At 58.9% G+C, this 6122-nt stretch overlaps 1 protein-coding gene across 4 annotated transcripts in view; it reads left to right on the forward strand.

Moving 5' to 3' along the window:
* The first annotated feature begins 224 nt into the window (after positions 1–224).
* NLGN4X (neuroligin 4 X-linked) overlaps positions 225–6122 on the forward strand; it is a 338844-nt gene continuing 332946 nt past the window's right edge. For 2 of the 4 annotated variants that reach the window (XM_066250179.1, XM_066250182.1), the window contains exon 1: positions 225–724. The gene's annotated coding sequence lies outside the window, so the exon portion shown is untranslated. Of the gene's footprint in view, positions 725–1233; positions 1354–2641; positions 2788–6122 lie in introns of those variants that run through there. The other 2 variants (XM_066250181.1, XM_066250180.1) reach the window with 2 other exon arrangements.

Here is a 6122-nt window from a genome sequence, read left to right on the forward strand (position 1 = left end):
ATATTTTGCAACACCGCGTCCGGTGGGTGTGCAGGGTTATCCGGAGAGACCTGGGAGCAAGCCTCCTCGGGCACGGTGGCCCCGGGTGACACTCACCTGTTCCACCCCCACCCCCTGCCGGGGGCGCACGGGAGCAGCTCTGCGTTCCAGCTGGTTTGCGTTGGGATTAGCTGCTCTTTGCACCGGCGGAGCCGCGGCGGCGGCCGTTTCTGCGGCGCTGGGGCCGGCTGCGGACACCTATTGGCTGCCGGCTCCCGGAATTTCATTCGGTCTGGTCCAATCGCGCAGGGGAAGCAGGAGAGCCTTCGCGGCCCCGGTCTTCAATCTCGCCGTTTCCTCGCAGACCCCGGCTGGCTCTCTCCGCGGGGCCTCCGTGTCTCTGCGCACAGAGCTCTCTTTCAGCTCGTGCGTCCGCGCGTGGGATGCTTTTCTTTTCTTTTCTTAAATGCCTTGACCCCTAAAGACGATTGACGACACGAACAACGCACCTCCTTGCCAAAGGCCCTGTCTGGGGAGGGGGGGGGGTCCTGGCGTTCCTGCGGAGCAGCGAGTCTCGCTAGCGGGGAATTGGAGAACCCGGGGCGCCTGCCTGCCTGCCCGCCTCCCTGCCTGCGCGGCGTGCGTCCTCCTCCCCGGAATCGCACCTTGGCGAGGGGTCTCCCCGGAAAATCCGGATGCGTAAAAAGAGCAGTCACTCAGGCGATACGGGCTCTCGACGGCAGAGGTAGGAGCCTTTTTTTTTTTTTTTTTTTTTTTTTTTAATTCTACTTGTGCTTCTTCGGGGTTATTGATCCTCAAAGCCTTTGAAACCTTTGGACTGGCATGCGCCGCGTAGCCCAAGACGGTGGTGAGCGAACGTTTGCGCTTGAATTCATCAGACATCTTTTGGCCTTTTTTTTTTTTTTTTTCCTACCCTGCTTTTTATTCTGCAAAATTTCGACAGGCATTTCTCGCAGCTGTCGCTGCCTTGCTGAGGTGTGGGAGGGAGCGTGGACCCACGTCCGCGGACGGCGTGTCTTGTGCAAGCTCCGTGCCTGCTGACCCCCCCTCTCTCCAAGGCAAGGTTGTGTGTGTGTGTGTGGGGGGGGGGTGTTGCGTGTGTGTGTTCGGACTTGGAAAGGGACAGGGGGACCTGGGCGGTTCGGGGGAGCGCGTTGTGCTGCAGTCAGCTCTGTGGACGAGTCTGTGGGGCCGTGTGCGGGGCTGTTGACGGAGCAGCGCCGCCCTTCATACAAATAAACAGGCACGAGCGGCGGGCGAGGAGGGGAAGGCTCACAGCCGCAGTGTGCAGGCTGCCCTGCACCCCGGCGCTGGAGGAGGCGCGCGGACGAGACGGGACGACTTCTGCAAACTGTGAGCAGCCCGAGCCCCCCCCCCCTCCGTCTCCCACCCCCCCTCCCGCTGTAAGGAAAGCTGGCAGCTCCCTCAACCTGGGGTGCCTCTTCGGGGTTAACCGGAGAGGGAAAAAGGCGAACAGTCTTGGCTGAGCTCGCATTAAGCGATATCCTCTCTCCTCCCCCCCACCCCCCCACCCCCTCCACCTTCCTGCTTTCTCTGCTGGGCTGGGATAACAAGACGGACGGCTTGTGTGATGAACGAAACAGCGCACATGACGGATGAGGACCGGGCCGGGGTGGGGTGTGGGGGTGTGGGGGGCTGCTGGGGAGCCAGCCGGGCGCGCCCGAGACCCCCGGGGCGAAGAGGGAATCGAGGTAGCTCAGGGCGGCTTCTGCAAAGCTGGGGAGCGGGCTACCTTCCCCCCTTTCTCCTCCCGTGCGTGTGGGCTGGGGCGCGGGGGTGGGAGGCAGGCGGCGGAAGGGGAGCGGAGCTGGTGGTTTTTTAGGAGCGTTCCTGCTTCGGGAGCCTCCGGATCTGGCCTGGACCCGTTCCGAGGGGGTCACACAGCACCATCCCGGGCTGCCCGCCTTTCTGGAAAACTCAAAAGTTGCAAGCTGCGGAGCCAGGCGGCCGGGCGCCCAAGTCCGGGTCTCTGGGGATGCGCCCCCCCCCCCTCCCCGCCGATGCTCACACTGAGCCCGGGTCCCCGGGAGCAGAACCCCCGCGGGGCGCACGGCCCGCCCGCTTCCCGCCGTGGTGGGGGCTGGAGGCTGGGGAGTCGGTTCCACAATGTGGACCACCCCCCGCGGCCGTGGGCAACGTGACCAATAACCCCTGTCCCAAAGCTCCGCGCTGTCCCGCGCTTCTTCTAATCGCCCCCCTCCACGCTTTCCCGGGCAGACTGTGTGTCCCCGTCTCTGGTTCCGCGCGGTTCGGCCCCGGCGGCCCCGTCCCTCTCCAGCGGGAGAACCGGGAGCGAACATCTGCCAGGCCCGCAGCGTGCGGGCGGGAAGCAGCGCGATGATGGGCGAGGGGCTGTGAGACCACGAGGAAAAAAAAAAAAAAAAAAAAAAAAAAAAAAGCAAGTGAACTTGAGTCCCGCCCCCTCTCCAAGGCCGCGGCGGAGGCGCCCGACCTGCGGAAACGCAGGGGTGGGGGAGGGGGCAGGGGTGGGGGTGGGGGTAGGGGTGGAGGGGGAGGAGGAGGGGGAGGTGTCGCTCGGCTCAGCTCGGCTCGGCTGCAGAGGATGCGGGGGTCCGGGGCTGCCGGTAGGAGGAGGGGCCGAGGTCCCCGCCCGCGCCCCCACCTCGCGGCTGTTCCCTCCCCCTTCGCGCTCCAGGACGTTCGCCGCCTCCCCGGGCGCACTCGCTTCCCCGTCTGCTGGACATCCCCGTCCTCTCCGCCCTCGCCCCCAAACCGGCCCGGGCTCCTTGGCCCCGCGCAGAAGCGGTAAGCTGGGTTCCCTCTGCCCGGGGTTTTCGGGATGGCCTCCTGGGTTGGCGCCCCCCCCACCTCCCCCACCGGCTCGGGGCCCCGCGCGGCGCGCGCAGTCCTGGGCCCCGGAGCTCCATGCCGGCGCCTGCTCGCCGCCAGACACAGCGTCCTTTCTTCGCGGCGCGCCTGGCGCGGCCTCCCGGGTCCCTCCGGCCCCCGCAGCCCCCGGGGCCTGGCCTGGACCACCGTGGGAACGGATGTCCCGCCCGGTGGGTGGGCGAAGGCCCGGAGGACGTCTGGTGCATCTCTCCCGGTGGATTTTTTGGGGGGCAGGGGGGTGGGGAGCTGCGGGTTTCCTTTTTTCTGCCTCGTTCCTCTGAAGCTCCCCGCAGGTGTGGGCCTCTCTTTCTTTTCTGAGCCACCAGGCTGCTATTTCGGGGGCTGGTCTGGGAGGAGGCAGCCTGGGGGGGCGGGTGTCCGGGGGGCTGCTGGGGGGGTGGCCCCCGCCATGCGCCCTGGCTCGCTACTTGCGCCACCGCGGGGTGCGCGCGTCATGACCCACACCCGGTGCCCGGGGCGCGTCTGGGGTCCGCGAGGACGGCCGATCGCAATCTGTCTTTTGGCCCCAACTTAAATTGGGGGGCGAGGGTTGCCGCGCGCGCGCGTATGTGTGTGTTTGTGTGTGTTTGTGTGTGTGTGACTGAACCAATAAGCAGCTGCTGTCCTTGCGAGCAGAGTCCACAAGGTGGTGGTATGGATTCTTCTTTTGCTTTGCTGTGATTTTTCTTTCGGTTTGGTCAGTTTCGGGGAGGGGGCAGCGGTCGCCTGGGCTGCTTTTGGAAGGGGTCCCCACCGTGCAGAGCGCGTTGCCTTGGAACTGTTCTCTCGTGGAGGGCGGGGGGCTGGTGCGAGCCAGCTTCCTCCGCGGAGATGGCGCTGGGCGTTATTTGAGGGGACGTCGAGGTGGGGGGGGGTAGAGAGGGAACAGAAGAAAGTTTGGGGAGACCTGCTTACCCCGGTGAAGCGGAATTTGTGGTTTGTGTGGGCGTTCTGCAGGCCCCTGGAGGCGCAGGCCTCCCTCAGGCATGTGGGGCAGGTTCCCCCCTCCGGCTGGCGGCCGGATGACCAACCGGCGAACAAAGACCTGACTTGGAATCCGGATGGAGCCGCGTCAGCTGCTCACACAGCCGCCCGGTTCTGGTTCTTCGGGGCGAGAAGCTTCTTGGTTTTTTTTTCCCCTGGAGCCGGGGCCGAGCCCGGGGACATCACCAGACACCGGGCCTTTCCTCATCGGTGCAAATTGCAGAAATTGCACAGAAATCTGCATTTTTGGTGGGGGCAGCTGCAGGCCGGAGGAGTGTGCAGTGAAGGGTTGGGTGTGGGAAGTGATGGACAGCGATTCCGAAAGGGGTCATGGTACCCGGGCCTCTCTGTCCCTAGAGCAGAACTTTGGGGGAGGTGCGGTGGGCTAACAGCCCATGCTTCCGGCCTCCAGCCCTGATTTTAAAAAGAAGAAAGAAAAATCAGCATTGCAAAAATGTGTCCCCAAATGAAGAAAATAAGAATTTCAGGAAGCTCTTCGTGTGTGTGTGTGTGTGTGTGTGTGTGTGTGTGTGTGTGTAATTTCAAATCCCAAGTTCAGTAGTATATTACCCAGGAAAATGGAAGTGAACCGGAATTCACAGTTGTTGGGAAGAGTAGGTGGGCACACAGGACACCGGTTATTATTCCTGCGTCGTTATTTGTCGATTTTCTTTACTGTTTTGTTTACAAACCCCTGCAGACCTGCTTGTGACCACCCGGTGGGCAGGCACCTCTCTATAACACAGGGCCAGTTTGCAGGGTCTGATCCTTCACGTGGAAGAAATTAACGAGGGCCAGTTAAAGAAAGTGGAAAATTACTTCCTCCGTTTTAAATCACTGCATTCAGATGAGAAATATTTATATTTCTCTTTCTTTTCTTTTTCTCCTTCCTTCCTTCCTTCCTTCCTTCCTTCCTTCCTTCCTTCCTTCCTTCCTTCCTTCCTTCCTTTTTCCCTTCCTTCCTCCCTTCCTCATTTCTCTTTCCTTTCCTTCCTTCCTTCCTTCCTTCCTTCCTTCCTCTCTCTCTCTCTCTCTCTCTCTCTCTCTCTCTCTCTTTCTTTCTTTCTTTCTTTCTTTTCCTTTGCAGGGGTTTAATGAGAATTGGTTTTTCATGGCGATGGCAGTGCCCTTGTGCAGGTGTCTTGACATAGTTTTGCCCGGTGGAGAAATGGTTTCCCCACGTCTGCACTTATTTTTTTCCTGAAGAAAACCATGCTGAACAGACGACACACGTGGCCCTCACACCAGCCACCTGGCTAATTTTTTACCCAAATCTGAAAATAGGAAAAAAAAAATAGTGGATAAGTGACCCATTGCCACCACAGGAAGTGGTCAGAGAGGAGAGGGTTACGAGTGCTATTAAATCATCAAGTGAATCGATTTCGGCATTATCGGAAATGGGGTTTTTGCGTGTGTGTGTGTGTGTGTGTGTGTGTGTGTATGTGTTTGGGGGAGGGGCTTGGCATGGAGACAAATGATCAGCGTGTACGGTTTTAATTTTTTTCTTTATTGAACTTAGCCTTTCCAGCGTTGCTTTCTTTGTAGTAATTTGTGGAAACCTCCTGCTCTCTGGACAGCGAGGACCGACTGACTGCTTCCTAACTGCCCGTGCTCACTGCTTTCAGAACGGGCCGGGGTCTGCTACAGAACGCTGCAGAACACGGTGCTTTCGTGCCTCGAACCCGGAGCACTGAGTCTTGTCTGCAACTTAACTGCTTGGCGGAATGTGTATTCCGTTCATAAGAAGCAGCCGGTGTGATCAGCCTCCCTTTGGGTTAAAACATCCTCAGCTGCCGGTCTTGATGACGGCTGAGGTCGGTTAGGTGAGAGGCAGCCAGCCCCCTTCCGTAGAGAGAACATCCGTATTCTTCTGTCCATACTGGTGTCTACTCTGTATCATGTCTCTTTTATTCCCAAGTGAGAGGAGAGGTATGTTCAGGGTTTAGTTTAAATCAATTGCCCTTTTTTTTTTTTCTTTCTTTTTTCTTTTTTTTTTCCTTTCTCCAGACTGGTATCTTTTCACAAGAGGAACTTCATCTTTGGCTTAAATCACGTTAAAGCAGGGGTCCCCAAACTTTTTACACAGGGGGCCAGTTCACTGTCCCTCAGACCATTGGAGGGCCGGACTATAAAAAAAACTATGAACAAATCCCTATGCACACTGCACATACCTTATTTTAAAGTAAAAAAACGGGAACAAATACAATATTTAACATAAAGAACAAGTAAATTTAAATCAACAAACTAACCAGTATTTCCATGGGAAC

Source organism: Saccopteryx bilineata, chromosome X (assembly GCF_036850765.1).
Source record: "Saccopteryx bilineata isolate mSacBil1 chromosome X, mSacBil1_pri_phased_curated, whole genome shotgun sequence".
NCBI classification, from domain to species: domain Eukaryota; kingdom Metazoa; phylum Chordata; class Mammalia; order Chiroptera; family Emballonuridae; genus Saccopteryx; species Saccopteryx bilineata.